General features: G+C 44.6%; 1 pseudogene across 1 annotated transcript in view; it reads right to left on the reverse strand.

Moving 5' to 3' along the window:
- Positions 1-375: 375 nt before the first annotated feature.
- The window catches only part of LOC308634080 (neuropeptide Y receptor type 4-2-like), a 72,823-nt pseudogene continuing 53,703 nt past the window's right edge, over positions 376-19,495 (reverse strand). The window contains exon 4 of the transcript in view: positions 376-539. The product of the transcript in view is annotated as a neuropeptide Y receptor type 4-2-like (transcript). The remainder of the gene's footprint in view (positions 540-19,495) is intronic.

Consider the following 19,495-nt stretch of genomic DNA (forward strand, 5'->3'; position numbering starts at 1 on the left):
TGACTTTTCCTCAAGGAATTCGTGAACATAATATTACTGTACTGAAAATTGCAAGGAAACATTCTTCAGTAATTTGATCAAAATGATTCTAAAATTTACCTGAAATTCTACATAATTAAGAATAGCTAAGGAAGGGAGGCCGCGCCCCCCAGGATGGTCCCCCTCAACCTCTGATGCTCCGGGGCAGGGGCTCACACTTGCGGTGCTTGGGCACCTTGGGGTCGCTGGGCTTGGCTGCCTTCTTTACCTTCTTACTCCCCACCACCTCCGCCTACTGCCCTTGTCCTTGGAAGCACAGCCTTGGGGGCAGGCACTCATCAGCCACCGCACCTTTGCCGGGTCAGGAGTCCATGCTGCCTGCTTCTTGGGCTTGTGCTAGCTTCTTGGGCTTGTGCGTGGCAGTCGCAGGGGTAGGGCTTTACGCTCGCAGGCCTCCAGCTTCTCACAGTTGAACTTGAAGGAGTTGTTGGCGCCCGTGCCTTTGACTTGCAGCAGTTTGTAGTTCTGCACCAGCATGAGCTCCCAGTATTTGAGGATCACTAGGCAATGCTGAGCTGACGTGAATCTGGGGCGAACAGTCTGGGCCTCTCAGAACACACACTGAGCCTGGATCGGCTGAATTCAAGCTCCCGTTCGCCTGCTTCCCGCAAACAAACAGCTGTGACTCAGCACTAATCCATCCGGCTGAAACAACTGGTCAGCCCTTCTGATCCTACCAAGCCTTCATAGGTAGTGGCCACAGGTTTGAAACGGGGCTTGGGAGAGACAGTAAGGACCCACCCGTTGCATTGGTCACCCGGCAAAGGGAAACGAACTGTCACCATTTGCAAGAGACACCACCATGGCAGAGAACTGACGTCATCAGACTGCGGTGGAGGAGATAACTTCATTGAAACCTGCGGCTACAGGTGTGTAATTCCCTAGCCTTCCCTCTCCACACATCGGGGAAACCTTAAGGGCCCCTCCCAGCTCTCCTGTAAGGGCCCCTCCCAGCTCTCCCGTGAGCGCAACAGCCAGCCCGAGGGAATCAGAGGTGGCACGAGACCCGCAGCGCGGAACTACCACTCCCACCAGGGCTGACTGCTGAGGACTCTTGCACCAGCTACCGGGGGCGTGGCTACCGGAGTGCAAGTAAAATTCGCTGAGGATTCTCAGCCCCAAGCTCTACAAACTTAGGGTCTGAGGGAATGGCAAACTGGAAGAGTGTGCCCAGTCGTTCATGAAAACAGGGCTCCCGGGAGCAGCAGACCTGGCGTGTAGCCAGTATTGTGATGAGCAGCACCCGTGAGAGGGGCCTGGCTAGAGGAAAAGTGGGAAGTGACTAGACACAAGAGGAGGCCCTAGACACTCAGGATTGGAGACTCGCCCAGTCTGGGAGGAGCTGCTCCGCAGTGATTGGTTCCCGCGTATTGACAGGAGAAACTTGGCCTGGTGGGCACAGCGCCACCTACTGGAAGAGAAGTTAATCAAACTCTAAGACTGCATTTATTAGTTTTTTTTTCTTTTTTTCTTTTCTCTTTTGATTTTTGATTTGGGTTTTTCTTTCATTTTCATTTTTCTTTCTTGTTGTTTTTTTAATTTTTTTTACAATTTTTTTTAAATTTTTTTTCTTCGAATTTTAATTTTAATTTTTTTTATTATTTTTAAAATTTTTTTTTCTTTTTTTATTTCCTATTTTTTTCTTCTTTTGTCTTTTCATTTCTCTTATGCCCCCTTCCTTGAATTCTACCTGCTTACTCTCATTCTCTTTAGTGACTTCTTCCCTTCCCTTCTAATACCTTTCCTCCCAAGCATCAAATGAATTTATAGGAGTAAACAGAAACTCTGAAATCAAACAGAACAAGAAGTCACATGAGCAGCTTCAAAAATCAAGGAAGAAAAGGAATACAAACAATGCGGGACAGCCTAAATATTCAGGAGGAACTAGAGTCATCAGAAAAATGGTCATATAAAGAACTAAAGGAAGACCTTAGACAGATGGAATGGAACCTTAAAGAGGATACAAGACAGCAAATTCAAGCAGCGAAAGAACATATTGAGAATGAATTGCATAAACAGATAAAAGAAGAAGTTAAGCATCGTTATCAGGAGATAGAGATTATAAAAAATAATCAAACAATAATTCTAGAAATGAAGGAAACGATAAACCAAATTAAAAACTCAATTGAGAGTATCACTAACAGAGTGGAGCAAGTAGAAGCCAGAACGTCAGATAATGAAGACAAAATATATCATCTTGAAAAGAGTCTAGCCAACTCAGAAAGGCTGGTAAAAAATCACGAGAAAAACATCCAAGAGTTATGGGATAACATAAAAAAAAAACAAACTTATGAGTCATCGGGATAGAAGAAGGTACAGAGATTCAAACCAAGGGAATGAGTAACCTGCTGAATGAAATAATTACAGAAAACTTTCCAGAAATAAAAAAGGAAACAGATATACAAATTGAAGATGCATACAGGACACCGAGCACACAAAATCACAGTAGACCAACGCCAAGACACATTGTTATGAAGATATCCAATATACAGAACAAAGAGAAAATATTAAAAGCTACAAGAGAAAGGAGACAGATTACATTCAGGGGTAAACCAATAAGGTTAACAACAGATTTTTCATCACAGACACTGAAAGCAAGAAGGTCATGGAACAACGTATTTCAAACACTGAGAGACAATGGATGCCAACCAAGAATTCTGTATCCAGCAAAATTAAGCATCAGGTATGACAACGAAATAAAAATCTTTCATGATAAACAAAAGTTAAAAGAATTTGCAGCCAGAAAACCAGCATTGCAAAGCATTTTGAGCAAAACACTACATGAGGAAGAAATGAAAAACAATAACCAAAACCATCAGTGGGAAGTGCCTCAGTAAAGACAGAGGGCGAGGAGAAAGATAATCATGGAGAAACAAACTAAATTTTTTTAAAAAAGGATAAACAATCAAACATGGATGGAAGTTCAAACCATATATCAATAGTAACTCTGAATGTTAATGGCTTAAACTCTCCAATAAAGTGACATAGGCTGGTATCATGGATTAAAAAAACAAATCCAACAATATGCTGCCTCCAGGAGACACATATGACTGGAAAAGACATGCACAGGCTGAAGGTGAAAGGATGGGAAAAATATACCACACACACGGTCCTCGTAAGCAAGCAGGGGTGGCCATCCTCATATCGAATAAAATCGACTTCAAGACTAAGTTAATCAAAAGGGATAAAGAAGGTCATTATATACTGTTAAAAGGAACCATACACCAACAAGACATAACAATTATCAATATTTACACACCAAATAATGGTGCTGCGACATTCATAAAACAAATTCTCCTCAAGTTCAAGACTCAAATAAACCACAACACAATAATTATGGGTGACTTCAACACACCTCTCTCACCATTGGACAGATCCTCCAAACAAAAGTTGAATAAAGAAACTATAGAACTCAATACCACAATCAATAACCTAGACTTAACTGACTTATATAGAATATATCAACCATCATCAAATAGATATACTTTTTTCTCAGCAGCACATGGATCCTTCTCAAAAATAGACCATATATTATGCCATAGGGCAACCCTCAGTAAATATAAAGGGGTGGAGATAATACGATGCATTTTATCTGATCATAATGGAATGAAACTGGAAATCAATGATAAAAGAAGGAAGGAAAAATCCTACATCACATGGAAAATGAACAATATGTTACTGAATGATCAATGGGTTACAGAAGACATAAAGGAGAAAATCAAAAAATTCTTAGAGATAAATGAAAATACAGACACAACATATCGGAATCTATGGGACACAATGAAAGCAGTTTTAAGAGGAAAATTCATCGCCTGGTGTTCATTCCTCAAAAAAAGTAAAAACCAACAAATAAATGTGTTCACACTCCAACTCAAAGCCCTAGAAAAGGAAGAGCAAAACAACAGCAAATGTAGCAGAAGGCAAGAAATAATTAAAATCAGAGCAGAAATCAATTAAATTGAAACAAAAGAAACTATTGAAAAAATTAACAAAACTAAAAGTTGGTTCTTCAAAAAAATAAATAAGATCGACAGACCTTTAGCCATGCTAACGAAGAGAAGAAGAGAGAGAACTCAAATTACTAACATACGGGATGAAAAAGGCAATATCACAACAGATGCTACAGAAATACAGAAGACAATTAGAAATTATTTTGAAAACCTATATTCCAATAAAATAGAAGGTAGTGAAGACATCGATAAATTTCTTAAGTCATATGATTTGCCCAGACTGAGTCAGGAGGATACACACAATCTGAACAGACCAATATCAATGGATGAAATTGAAGAAGCCATCAAAAGACTACCAACCAAGAAAAGCCCAGGACCGGATGGGTATACAGCGGAGTTTTACAAAACCTTTAAAGAAGAATTAATACCAATACTTTTCAAGTTATTTCAGGAAATAGAAAAAGAGAGAGGTCTTCCAAATTCATTCTATGAGGCCAACATCACCCTGATTCCGAAACCAGACAAAGACACCTCAAAGAAACAAAACTACAGACCAATATCTCTAATGAACCTAGATGCAAAAATCCTCAATAAAATTCTGGCGAATCGAATACAAAAACACATCAAAAAAATTGTGCACCATGATCAAGTAGGATTCATCCCTGGGATGCAAGGATGGTTCAACATACGGAAATCAATAAATGTTATTCACCACATCAATAGACTTAAAGATAAGAACCATATGATCATCTCGATAGACGCAGAGAAAGCATTTGACAAAGTACAGCATCCCTTTATGTTCAAAACATTAGAAAAACTAGGGATGACAGGAACTTACCTTGACATTGTAAAAGCTATCTATGCTAAGCCTCAGGCTAGCATCATTCTGAATGGACAAAAATTGAAGGCATTCCCTCTAAAATCCAGAACAAGACAGGGATGCCCTCTATCTCCACTTCTATTCAATATAGTTCTCGAAACACTGGCCAGAGCAATTAGACGAAAGAAATTAAAAGCATAAAAATTGGAAAAGAAGAACTTAAATTATCACTATTTGCAGATGACATGATTCTATACCTAGAAGACCCAAAAGGGTCTACAAAGAAACTACTAGAACTAATAAATGAACTCAGCAAAGTGGCAGGACATAAAATCAACACGCATAAATCCAAGGCATTTCTGTATATCAGTGACAAAACTTCTGAAATGGAAATGAGGAAAAACATTCCATTCACAATATCCTCAAAAAAAATAAAATACTTGGGAATCAACCTAACAAAAGAGGTGAAAGATTTATACAATGAAAACTACAGAACCCTAAAGAGAGAAGTAGAAGAAGATCTTAGAAGATGGAAAAATATACCTTGTTCATGGATAGGCAGAACTAACATTATCAAAATGGCGATATTACCAAAAGTTCTCTATAGGTTTAATGCAATGCCAATCAAAATCCCAACGGCATTTCCTACAGAAATAGATAAAGCAATCATGAAATTCATATGGAAAAATAAAAGACCCAGAATAGCAAAAGCAATTCTAAGCAGGAAGTGTGAATCAGGCAGTATAGCGATACCAGATTTCAAACTATATTACAGAGCAATAGTGACAAAAACAGCATGGTACTGGTACCAAAACAGGTGGGTGGACCAATGGTATAGAATAGAGGACACAGAGACTAATCCACAAAGTTACAACTATCTTATATCTGATAAAGGGGCTAAAAGCATGCAATGGAGGAAGGATAGCATCTTCAACAAATGGTGTTGGGAAAACTGGAAATCCATATGCAACAAAATGAAACTGAATCCCTTTCTCTCGCCATGCACAAAAGTTAACTCAAAATGGATCAAGGAGCTTGATATCAAATCAGAGACTCTCTGTCTGATAGAAGAAAAAGTTGGCTCCGATCTACATATTGTGGGGTCGGGCTCCAAATTCCTTAATAGGACAACCATAGCACAAGAGTTAATAACAAGAATCAACAAATGGGACTTGCTTTTCTCAGCAAGAGAAACAATAAGAGAGGTAAATAGGGAGCCTACATCCTGGGAACAAATTTTTACTCCTCACACTTCAAATAGAGCCCTAATATCCAGAGTATACAAAGAACTCAAAAAATTAGACAATAATATAACAAATAATCCAATCAACAAATGGGCCAAGGACCTGAACAGACACTTCTCAGAGGAGGATATACAATCAATCAACAAGTACATGAAAAAATGCTCACCATCTCTAGCAGTCAGAGAAATGCAAATCAAAACCACCCTAAGATACCATCTCACTCCAGTAAGATTGGCAGCCACTATGAAGTCAAACAACAACAAGTGCTGGCGAGGATGTGGAGAAAAGGGTACACTTGTACATTGCTGGTGGGACTGCAAATTGGTGCGGCCAATTTGGAAAGCAGTTTGGAGATTCCTGGGAAAGCTGGGAATGGAACCACCATTTGACCCTGCTATTGCCCTTCTCGGACTATTCCCTGAAGACCTTAAAAGAGCATGCTACAGGGATACTGCCACATCGATGTTCATAGCAGCACAATTCACAATAGCTAGACTGTGGAACCAACCCAGATGCCCTTCAATAGATGAATGGATAAAAAAAGTGTGGCATCTATACACAATGGAGTACTATGCAGCAATAAAAAAATGACAAAATCATAGAATTTGCAGGGAAATGGATGGCACTAGAGCAGATTATGCTTAGTGAAGCTAGCCAATCCCTAAAAAACAAATACCAAATGTCTTCTTTGATATAATGAGAGCAACTATGAACAGAGCAGGGAGGAAGAGCAGGAAGAAAAGATTAACATTAAACAGAGACATGAGATGGGAGGGAAAGGGAGAGAAAAGGGAAATTGCATGGAAATGAAGGGAGACCCTCATTGCTATACAAAATTACATCTAAGAGGTTGTGAGGGGAATGGGAAAATAAACAAGGAGAGAAATGAATTACAGTAGATGGGGTAGAGAGAGAAGATGGGAGGGGAGGGGAGGGGGGATAGTAGGGGATAGGAAAGGTAGCAGAATACAACAGTTACTAATAGGGCATTATGTAAAATTGTGGATGTGTAACTGACGTGATTCTGCAATCTGCATTTGGGGTAAAATTGGGGGTTCATAACCCACTTCAATCTAATGTATGAAATATGATATGTCAAGAGCTTTGTAATGTTGTGAACAACCAATAAAAATAAATTTAAAAAAAAAAAGAATAGCTAAGGAATTTTTGAAAAACAACACTGAGGAGAGAATATTTGCCTTGATTCTACCGTAAAACTTTAAGCTCCAGCAATTAAAATAACTAAAGCAATCTCCAAGCAAAGTTATTCCAGGACCGAAAACAGATGTGGCGCCAACACAAGGTTAAACAATTTTCCTTGCACCGAAGTATTTATTGTGTAAAGGATTTAAAAATGTATGAGATGTTAGGCATTTAGGCCATTGATTGCTATGAAGCTGCTGTATTTGTGAAGTCATTAATTTTAAAGCTTTGTGGCAGGCTTTACACAAAGTTGTGATTCTGGCAGTTTTTAGTGATAGCTCTTGTTAATCAGGCACATGTACATGAAATCTCCTCCTCCATAAACTCTCAACTTCTTGTATCATAACTTTCATTTTTGTTAGAGGTTGACCCAAGTGACTCCATTTTGAATATGATTTGATTTGATTAACAGAGAGCATCAACAAGACCACTCTATCAGTCCTGACTGGTCCTGACTCCACTGCCTTAATCCAGGCAACTGAAGTCTTCTGGCCCAATTCCAGAAGCATCTCAGTGACTTCTCTTTCTTTTCTTCCCTACAGAGGTGCAACAACATTGTCTTGATGAAACCTCGTGTTGGACGGGTCCCCTGCAACTCAAAGATCGTCCTGCCACCCCTTAGGGAATACTGCCAGTTCACACAGGCACCCTGCTCCCCAAAGATCTGTCTTGCACCAAGCAGGGAATATTTCCCCGCCCCACAGGAACTGTATACCTCAGGGGGGGTCTGTCTTCAACCAGCTCGAGAGTGCTGCTCCATGCCACATACACTGTGCACCCCAAGGATATGCATGCCACCCAGCAGGGATTGCATTTCCCTCAACAGCTACCCTCAGTGCCAGCAGCCCCCACCTAAGTACTCCCAGTCTTGCTTCAGAATATTGCCCCTGCTCCCTCCCTCTGCCCGGAAATCTATAGATTCCCTAGGTCACCCTCAGAACCCTCGCCCTACTTCTAAAGGACCCAAAACCTAAGATTAAGAGGTCTTTGTTGCTGAATTAGACACATGTATTGAGTCTTGGTTTATAGTGCAAAGGTGTTGGGGTTTGCTGCTGATCAGTATAAGTGTGTCACCTGGAGAGATGCTCTAGTGTCTAAGATATTTTTATGCTTCACCAGCCAGAACAAAGTACTCTGGTATGTGGATAACACCAGGCTTGGATGATGCCACTTCCAACAGCCCTCTCAACAAGAGCTAAGAAGAAAAGGGCTTATGCCAAGTTCTCTATAAAAACAAAAGCTCCCAAAGTCTTTAAACACAAATACTCTCCTCAGTATCCTTCCTTCATTTGTTGCAAAAATAAGTACTTGTGTTTCTCATCCCTTGCACTGCACATCTCTGGTTTCTATTTCTTGACTCCCAGAATTCTGAATGTGTTCTAGAAGGAGGCAACATTTCTTCTAGAAGTGAGACTTCTCCTTTCTGATACCTCACACTGTCTGACAGCACAGGGGATTTCAAAACATCCTTTGAATTTCAGTGAAGGAGGTAAACCTCCCTTGTGTGCTCTTCAACACCAGAGAAGAAAACTAGTCCCACATCTGAGTTCACCATGCAGCATCCTGCCACCCAGAGTGGGCACCAGTGTCAGCATGGCCTCCCAGACTATGCACCCCCCCACAGGCATGAGAGCCCTAAGGGGCCTTGATGTCCTCAGGAGGGTGGGAAACCATGGCCCAGGTGGCCAAGTCATTTCTAATTCATCTTGATACTCGATTTAGTGGTAGCCTTGCAACCTTCCCCCATAAAACATATATCTAATATTTTTCAGATGGGCTTTTCTAAGGCATGCTCAGGGAAAAATGTGCCAAGTTTTAGGTTGTAAGCGGTATTGATTGATTTGGATGAATAGTGAAAACCATAACTGTCTCTCCTATTTCCAAAGAAACAGGGTGTGCTGGAATGGCTTGTGTAGGAGCTATTTGCAGACTTTCAAAATATCCCTTCCAGAAGTTACTATGTTTCGTCCCTCTCCAACTTGTCTGTCCTCCACTCTCTTGAGTTAACTACAGTCTGTGCCCCACATCTGAGTCCTATCAGCTGATGGGAACTGATCATCTTCCAACCTTCCAGGCCTGTCCCATCTGTGACAGCACATTTGCCTCCCAGCTGGGTATAGGAGGCATTCACACACTCTGGGAAAATAAGTCAAGTCAAAGCAAAGAAATAGACAAAGAAACTCCAAACCTGGGATTGTGGACTCAGTGGTTTGGTTTGGTCCCATTTGGAGACCTATTCCCAGAGCAACCATGGATGCTTCAGAGCATAAGCAGCCGTTCCACATCTCACTTCCTGAGAATTGTCATGGGATATGAGCCCTAACTGGGTCAACTTTTTTAATGTTATTCTGTTTTTCTGTTTTTTTTGATTTTGTTTGTTTTTTTTTTTTTGTTTTGTTTTGTTTTACAAAGAATAAAAGCCTCTGATTATGTATATACAGAAAGACCCGAGTGGAATGTTCCCACTTTACTGCTGCAATTTAAGGTACTTTTCCTGAAAGTACTGAAATATCCCGAAACTTTAATGCTCAACCAAGCAGACCCTATGGGGGCAGTGGATGTGAACAGGGACAGGGGTTGCCAGTGATGTGGTGGGCAGTCAGATCCTTGCCCTCTGCCAAGATCCTGAGACACAGTGAGAAGGTACACATGCTGTCAGAGTGTGAAGGACCAGGTCAGGTTGAGTGGCCAAGTCTTCTACTTATAGACCAGGTCCCTGTGTGCTTACCATCAGGTTGCCCACCCTCTGCAGTTCACTCCTACCCCGATGGTGTGCTCCGTGATGCAGCTGCTTTTTTGCAGTGCATGATCACTATTATCAGAGTGGCCCATTCAGAGCTTCCCTAGTTCAGGTGGGGCCTTTAGGTGTGATGCCCCTCCTCCACCCTTGGCCTGGGAGCTAGAGGATGTCACAACAGAACACTGGAGTGTTTTGTAAACCTTGCTTTACCCTCATAGGTATCTGCTTCTGTGGCCCCACAAGCGAGTCCTTATATCCTCACCAACATTTTGTGAGCTTGCTTTTTTTTTCTTCCCATTTGATGGTTCAGGAACCATTTCTGGGAACTTAATGAGAACTTCAGATCCCAAAGCTTTTAAGTGGAAGAAACAGGAGTCTACGCACAGAGGCTGTCTGAAGAGACATCCTGGGAATTTCATCCTGTCTCCTGGGTGCCTGGGTGGAAACTGAAGGCCTCCCATAGAGGGTCACAGCCTAGAACACGTCACAGCCCTCTGCCAAGTCATTACTGGACTCCAAAAGAACTCCCAACATAGCTGGATGTAGGCCATGGCACTGAACTGGGGAGAGCCTCCCTCAGCACTGGCAGTGGAGTGGCCTGTCCCCCTGGCTGATCAGTATCCTCCTGAAGGGCCATGTTCATCCTCTCCCTTTATCCCTCAATGCAACTGAATGTCTCTAAGAGTGAATGAGTGCCTGAGCTCCTTAAAGCTAGGAGCTCCCCCGGACACTCGGAGTTGGGGAGAGCTACAGGCCTCCTCTACGAGCACCAGTGCCCAGCACACACCTCCACACTCCAGTTGGAGCATGTGCCTATACAAGCTGTGGCCTTAAAGAAGTTCCCCCAATCCTTTGTGCACCAGGGCACCGGAGTAGGCTCAGAATGTAGAGGAAGTCAAGGTTGAAAGGAAACCCATTTCCCACTCTAGAGTTTGCAATTGTGCTGTGCCAGGCACTTGGCATAGCTGATAAGCAATCCATCAACCCATTCAGTATTGTGTCCTTTCTGTCTCTCTGTTGTCCTATTCACATTTAAGTAAGCAGGTAGCTGGCCCTTGTTAGTGTCACATGGTTAGGATAAGTTTGGGTTTACATAAGAGAACATTTATTACAGGTTCACATGAAGATGGAGAAGTCTGGTTAGCAGTTCTCATGGTTACCCAAGTCACCCAGTATGCAGCTTGCCATCTGGAGAGGGTGGGGGCAGTGTAAGTCCACATGCTAAGGTCTGAAAGTGGACCATCCCCTTAAAATTACTGTGTGGAGATCCCTATGCCCAGGGAGATGGTATTGTGTGTGGAACTCTAGAGAGGGGGATTAGACCATGAGAGTGGTGCCCCATCATTAGGATTCATGCCTTATAAAAGAGACCCTGGGGCACTGCTTTGCCCCTTCTACCATGGGATGACAAAGCCACAAAGACTCACAATGAACCAGACACTCACCAGACTCCTAATCTGATTTGTTGTTAGACATCCCAAACTCCAGAACTATGAGAAATAAATTGCTGCTGTTTATTGGCCACTTGGTCTATGGTGGCTTCCTGCAGCCCTATGAGGTACCACTCAGTGGGAAGCAAGATGCCTGAAGTCACCTCCCTCCACCTTGTATCAGGACTGAAAGTCCTGAATGGTGACAGTCAGTCTCTCTGAATGAGGGGGTAGAGTGAGGACAGAGGCGGCAGGAAGAGAGGACAGGGATTAGGCAGTTTTCACCTGCACATCAGCAGACACCAGAGTGGTGGTAGGGTGATGACCAGGCCCAAGCACCCAGCTTCACCATAGTTGCAAGGACTGGGGGCCCATGCAAGCTGCATACTGGTTGACTTGGGCAACCATGAGAAATGCTAACCAGGGTCCTTCTGGCCACAGGACTTTAGCACAACCTTGAAGAAGAAGGAGCCCCATCAAGAACATATGAAATTTATTCCAAAATATAAGTCTATTTCTAAATCATAATTCTCTTAGATGAACCACAAAGCTTGCAGAAACTTCACAGACCACTTCAGAATATGACTGCAACTTGTAGACATGTTCACTTCTTATGTCAGCTGGGGAATTTCCAGGAAACATTAAAGAAACCCCATGGGAGGCCTATACAAGGTATGCAAAGGCAGGACAAGGATAGTTCTAAAGTGGCTGCAAACTCCTGGCATGTCATCATGAGGGCATCCAGGCCTCAGTGGGTTCACACCCTGGAAATCCCACAGGAACCACCCTTGGCCTCCCCCTTGAGATCTTCCTGGACTCTGGGCCATGACAACTAGGACAGTTTTCTGAGCTAGGACAGTTTCCCCTCTCTGCACTATGTTCCTAGTCTGACCATCTCTTTCTCTTTATGCACATGGTTGTCCATAGTCTTCCAGTCCCTGGTTGTTTATCCCCTGCATAGACAATGTACAGAATTTAATTAGATGCTCCCCAGAACCACATTTCTAGATGAAATATTCTCATTGGTCCAGCCTGAGTCAAGGTGTCTGTCTTTGTCAATTTTGCATTAGTTCAATAAAATACCTGGAACATCTAACTGATAAAGAAAAATGACATGTAGAGGTTGCAGTGTAAGATCAAGCAGCCCCATTCTTTGGTCTCTGGTGAAGGCAGTGCATCATGGTAAGAGCATGTGGCACAGCAAACTTCTTGTAACATGAGCCAAGGAAACAGAGAAACAAGGAAGGCTGAGGTCTTACAATTTCTTTCAAGGACATGCCCTCAATGACCAAAGGTCCTCTCACTAGGTCCACAATACTTCCCCAAAGCACCACCCTAGAGACCAAACACATAGGGACACTATCCAAACTATAGCAATGCCCAGCTATTAGAATTGTATCACACAAGCATAGCTGCTGTTGGGTCAAGCAGGAGGCTTTGGGGGCAGTATTGAGGATATGAAAAAATGCGTTGGAAAGATGACTCCAAAACTCCATTGTTTGGGATGAGCCAGGTGCCTATGGGCAGGTTCCCTCAGAGCTGCAATGAAGGTTGAAAGACTTTATGTATATACCCAATGCCAGCATAATATGGGGTTCTGAGTGGCAGCTCCAGCATGATGGGCTCAGGACCCAGTGGCTCAGGCCAGACTGCAAGATCATGAAGGGGGGACCTTGGATACATATCATCTCCTTTAATTTATAAGGAATCAAGGCAGAAAGTGTTAGTGTCCTTGACATTCTGGGGGTGATATCACCAGGTTCATGATTCCTGTGGGAATTCTGGGGCTCTAAGGAATTCCAGCCAGAAGGCCAGCAGTCTAGCTCAGGAGCCCAAAGGTGACCTGGGAGTCTAAAACTCAGGGATGTAATTCCTGGTAACCAGAAATCCTATTGCCCTGCTCCCCATGGGTGGGAAGAGGAATCCCAGGGAGAAAACTCACGTTCAGAGAACAAATGGCCCTGGAGATACTTTTGGACAGTAGGGAAGCCATGGAGAGGTGGGAGGTCAGGGCTCAGGCTTTCATAGATGGGAAGGTACTAAATCTGCAGGAGCTGTATCCTGGTCCCAGGGGGCAAGAGACACAGGCAGCTGAGGAGTATCTCCTACAACCCAACCCCCAAGTTATTACTGCCACAGCCTCAGGAATTAGGCGTTCAGGAGCCTGCTTGAGGACTGGGTGAAGGTGTGGGTGAGGCCAATGTGATGCTAGACTTCTGGAGAAGGTGGTGCACAGGGCTTTCATTGATTTACTAGGCTAACATTTGAAATGTTTCGAAAACTGTGAGCCAAATGGATGGAGACTTCTGTCTTGAGGTTTAGCTGTCTTTACATATTGTCCTTTCTATGATATTGCCAACTGTTAAAAACTATTTTCCCCTTTCTGGAGCCTGGGGGTATTTCTTTAAAACATGCACAATAAGGAGACATCTTAGGAATACTATGTACCCTGCAGAACCCATGGCACATCCCTAGCCCCATGGCTTTCACTGAACATGCAGCTGCCTGTTCTGAACAGCAGACCCATGGCTGGGTCTGCCAGGCCTGGGAAGTCAGGCCACCTGTGGTAGGACCTGGAAACTGTGAGTGTCTTGGCCCCACACATTCAGACACCATGGAACAGTCCTGCTTCTCAGTTGTGACGCCCCTCATCATCCATCTCTTCCTCATTTACTGCAGACTGGATGACATGCCCCACAGCCCAAGGCCAGCTATTATCCAGGGAACCACAATCTTCACGTAATATCCCATCCATTGGTTGCTCTGACCTCTTCCTTCAGTTATTTCCCTCCTCCCAGATTCATCTGGGAATTCTCAGATTAAACAGTCATCTGCCAAACCCTCAATCCAGACATTTCTCTCTCGCCCACTCCTGAGGATGCTTCAAATTTATAGACGTCTCTACCATCCAACTATTTGCTTACCCTCATTTTAACCTCCAGCCCACCCACATCTCCATTTTCTATCCAGTGCCAGGCATGTGGACCAACCACTGACATTCAAACTGCTGCTTGTCGTTGCTCCTTTTCCTTGTCCCATGTTTAGGGTAAAACTTCCAACTAACATGGATGAAGTCTTCTGTGTCCATTCTGTGCTGCTGAAGGCTATTTGGGGAAAATACTCCTTTCATCATATTGGCGACCACATAGGTAACTGTCTCCCATGCTCAGCTGACACCTCACTGCTGAGCACAACATTTTAATCCAAACTTCAACCAAAAGAAAGAAAATCAATTTTCTGAGTGCCAGAAAAAAAAAAAAAAGATTGTAGAAACTTTTTAATGAAAAAAGTCTACATTTATTTATTTTTTAATTTTTAAAAATTTTAATCTGTTATATATGACAGCAGAATGCACTGCAATTCATATTACACATATAGAGCACAATTTTTCATATCTCTGGTTGCACAAACAATGTAGAGTCACACCATTTGTGTTCCTACATGTTCTTAGAGCCTTGAAGATATAGGAACAGGGCTTATGCCTAAAGGATTAAGATGCTTTGTTCCAGGCAGGGTTAGGAGGGAAGGCCTCAGCCCTGAGACTCCTACACTTGGAATGTGCTTCCCATAACCCAGGAGTTACAGAGGGCTAACACCTCCCAACCCCAAACTCATAAACAGGATGAGAAAACCTCTCCCCAGCCCAGAATTCAGTATAGTAAAGGGCCACCTGCCCAAAATATGTGTGAAAGGTCACTGCTTCAGATCTGCAGAGAGTTGGTGCAGATACTAAGACCCTAACATGATCATCCAACAAAAACTGATAGAATTGGACAACTTCAAGTAAACCTGAACACAGAGCTCTCCATTTGGAGACATCTACTATCCAAAGTACCCAGACAACCAATTCCTGCTCAAGGAGAGTTGGCAAGAGAAATCCTAGGTATCTAAGAGTTGGCAAGAAACAACATCTAGGATATAAGGAGATTCAGAGTCAAGAAAGTAGAGGCAATGGTGCAGGCCAAAAGGAACACTAAAAGGACTGGGTGTGAAAGGTTCAAAAATTAATAATATTAGAAGAAGGAAATAAAACCAAGAGGCAAGACCAGCAACTAGGAAAAAGGCAGAGTTTGCAAAGGACTAAAGCAAGGTTCTATAAGGGCAAAAATTTAGTGTGACGAGGCAGAGTTGAGGAAAGTCTAAGGTACAGCACAAAGAAGTGGCAGGAACCGTGGAGAAGAGTGGCGCCCGAGGAGCAGGAGAGGGGCTGCAGGCCTGGCAGTCTTCTTTCCCATTCTCCATGGTCAAGGCTGACAGGCGGCCACTGGGCTCAGGCAAACACAGATACACAAGCTGGAGTGTGACTTGCCAGGAAAGAGGCAAACCCAGAGGAGAAACCCACAAGGTGTCTGTTGTTAAGCTGGCAGCTTGGGTTCCAGAAGGGCTGGTGGGGATTCCTGGTAAGCAGGATGAGCAAGGGTGCAGAACTGGCCCCCTGATGGGGCAGACCCAGGTTCTTCTGGTCTGCGTATGGGTCATTAAAATAGGTCCTCTGCTGAGGGATCAGGGAAGGCTTCAATCAGGTCTCTTGCTCCAGGTGGCTCATTTTCTCACCAGCATTAGGATAAATGGCCTCTGGCAACTTCTACCATCCCTACTTCACTCCATTTCCTGCCTACAATCTTGCCTCACCTCTTACTACATTGACAAAACCAAGTTCATGGTGAAGACCAGTCCCAGAATCACAAGGAGCTGGGGCACCCTGCTCTGAGTTCTCATGGTACTCTGTGACACCCACCACTCCATAGGCAGTGGGAAGACACATGGGAAGAACCCCTCAGTTCCTCTTCAATATGCCCAGGCTAATCTCAGAATCTTTTGTCCACCACAAGCTTCTCACTGTATCTCCAGCCCCATTTTCTTGTTTCTTTCCTGAGTCCACAGCCATCATCCACTGGAACAGACCACACCCTCTCATGCTACAAGCCTGTGCTTGCATCTCCCTTCTTCTCTCTGAAACTTTTATGGCTTGGAGGGAGCTAAGCACCTACAAGTGAAGCACAAACTTGGTGCCATGCATAGGCTCCAGCCCCATGCACACACACTCTGTCACTTTGTACACTTCATCTGTGCAAAAACACTACACCAAGGCTCCCTGCCTCTCTTTCACCTTGCTGCCTCTCTGCCCCTCCTTAGCTAGCTCTTGTGATGAACAGGGGACACAGGGAGATTTCTTTCTCACAGCAGCCTTCCCCAGCACCCCAGGTTCAAGAATAGAGCAGCCCCCTGCCCTTTGCTCAAAAAGCATTTGGTCCTTCCCTCTGCACAGGCAGCACTGCACATGCAGTTCAGCATCTGGAATGCAGCACAGCCCTGCACTCTTTGGAATGTGAGCAACATGTGTAGTGGATCTGGGAACCCACTGGAGCTCATTCAGGCTGGGTACTAAGCACCACCTGGCACTGAGCTAGCTTCTACTATCCTAATTGTGTGTGTGTGTGTGTGTGTGTGTGTGTGTGTGTGTGTGTGTGTGGCCTGAGTGTGGAAATTCAAAGTACAATGAATTCTGCCTTGGGGACCCAAACAGTGCTTAGGAAGTCTCCCAATTTCTGTGTGACTCCAGGGTTAGCTCTCACACAGAAGGTCACAGAGAGGATTGGTAAGGTTTCAGCACCTTCTCCTGGTCTAACTCAGTCATGTCACCTGCGGAAGAGGATCACTCCAGATGGCAAAGAGACAGACATTCATACCTGCCAGTGCCCCAGTGCTCATGCAGAAGAGAGGAAAGGCTAATCAGGAGAAGGGGACAGGCTCAAGGCAAAATGTGGCACAAAATGTGGCAAGGAGTTCCAAGGTGGATGTGCAGAGGATACACCATGCCAGAGACTGTTGGTGTCGGGGAACTTGATAGATGATACCGGTAGTTGAGCCCAGAGGTCTCTACAGGAGTGGAGGATTAGAGGACCTCTGGTCTCTGAGATTGGAGGTTGGAAAATGTGCCCAGGTGATCCCAAAGATCCACCAGGGTCTGATCCCCAGACATGAAGGAGAAGAAGGGGTAGCTGAGAAAGGTGTCCTGGGGACGCCAATGAGGTTGGCAGAAAACAGACTGGAAAGAAGGATGATGGATTCTGGGCCTCCCATGGTCAGGTAAGGGAGAAGAAAGGAGAGTTCCTGACTGTAGGTGCTGATCAGGATGGGGCTGAGAAGAGGATGTGAGTACTGGTGGGGAGAAGGCCACACAGGCCTAGCACTCTCCTGTGTCAGAGGTCCCAGTGGACCTCAGAGGACAGGGCCATCTGGCATTTTTCCTTCATCCTGACCTGGAGACAGTCCAAGACTCAAGGGATGGCCTTTCTCTCTGGGATCAGTGCAGGACTCCACACTGTTGCTCCTCAAGGGAGCCCATCTTAGTCATCAGCATAACTGGACTTTGGTCAGACTCTCCCAGAGGAGACACACCCCAGAGTAACTGGCCCCAAACACCCACACTCATGGCCCTGTGGGCATGCAGGCAGAGTGGCTGAGCTCCCTAGAATGCCAGCCAGGGGCCTGGGTCCCAGCCCCCAGGGCTCCCAAGGAGACAGGGGAGTCTGGGCACTCAAAGGCCTGGAATGAGCCCTCTATCAATCCACAGGGCGAGAGGCAGTGCAGTCTTCCTCTTTTGATGACATCTCACAGTGCTGTGTACCCGAGGGCTCCCCAGTTTCACTAGCAGCTCTGGAGGGGCATGGTTGCCTCCCTCTAGTCTGCTTGCTGACCCAGCTCCGTCTCCATTCACACCACCAAAAGAAACAGGCTGAGAAATCCATGTGTGTGGAGCAAAGAGCACTGGACCTCGGGTCATGAACCTGGCACTTTGCATTAAAGGCCAATTCTTAGCTGTTACATGGGAAGATTCACTGAATTTAAAAAATTCAACATTAAGCTGGATTTTACTCAGAGTTGCTTGGAGCTGTAGAGATTCTGGCATCTAACTGAGAGCCTTCCTGGTTTGCAGGATTGGTCCCCAAGGCAGGGTGTTTATGCTAAAGGGTGGGTAGGATCTAGCTAAGTTAAAGGATGTTAAGAGCAGAGAGGTTCTGGGAGAACATTCTAGGTAGAATTCCAGGTGGGAAAACCCCAGAGATGCAAAGCAGAACTTCTCCTAGAAAGATTTCTCCTTGTCTTGGCAGTCAGTACTCTAGGGGTCCCAGCAAAGAACAGGACCCCATAAGCCCAAGAAGCCTGGTGATTATGACTGTTTCTCACAGATGTACCATTTGAACAAATTATCTTTGTACCATTTGAACAAATTATTAGCAACCAGAAGTTATACCTACTTCTTAGGACTAAGGCAAGAATTCAAGGGGCCAATAATCAAATTGATTAAAGAGGTGTCTAGACAAAGCAAGATCCCATGAATTAAGGCTGCTGCGTCCATTTTGTTTGCTGAGCTGGATAAGTTAAAACTGTCCCAGTAAGTGGGGGACTTGCGGTGTTATTTTTTTTTTCTTTTGATTGGTTTTAATAAAATACAATCTAAGTTTAGCAAAACCTGGAGAAAGCTACAGCTGTGTTTACCAAGTAGACTTTCAAAGGCTGGCTCAGATTCTCCAGGGCAAGCCTGGGCAGTGCCTGGGAGCCACAGGAAGGGCCCAGAGCCAAGCAGAGCACAGAGGGGAGAGGAGGAGGGCAGGGGTGGAGCTGGGCAGAGCCTCCTTACACCACCACACCCATCATCAGAGCTGCCTGAGGGGCAGTGTGTAGCGGGAGACAGACGTGTCCAGTCTGAGTGCAGCCTGAGCAGTGTCTCTTCTCTCCCTGGGAAAGGGGACCAAGATGGCCTGGTGGAAAGCTTGGGTAAGTGGAGTTGAGCAGGGCAAGTGGTTTCATGCATGGTTGAGGGTGTTGAGGGGCCCAAGACAACTTAAAAGCAGAACCTCTGATACTGAGGTCAGCTCAGACTACACTTGGTCACCTGCTGTGGCAAGCCCTAGGGAGGAAGCTGAGAACAAACTGCCCAACTCTAGAGGAGCCACTACAGGTACAGGGACAGAGTGGGAGAGATGGACAGATAAAGACACCTTGAAATGCAACAGGGAAGCAGAGGTGGGCAGAGTTCACAGAAAGAACCACTGCTGTGGTGG

The sequence above is a fragment of the Spermophilus citellus genome, assembly GCF_964194105.1.
Source record: "Spermophilus citellus genome assembly, chromosome: 15".
NCBI lineage: Eukaryota > Metazoa > Chordata > Mammalia > Rodentia > Sciuridae > Spermophilus > Spermophilus citellus.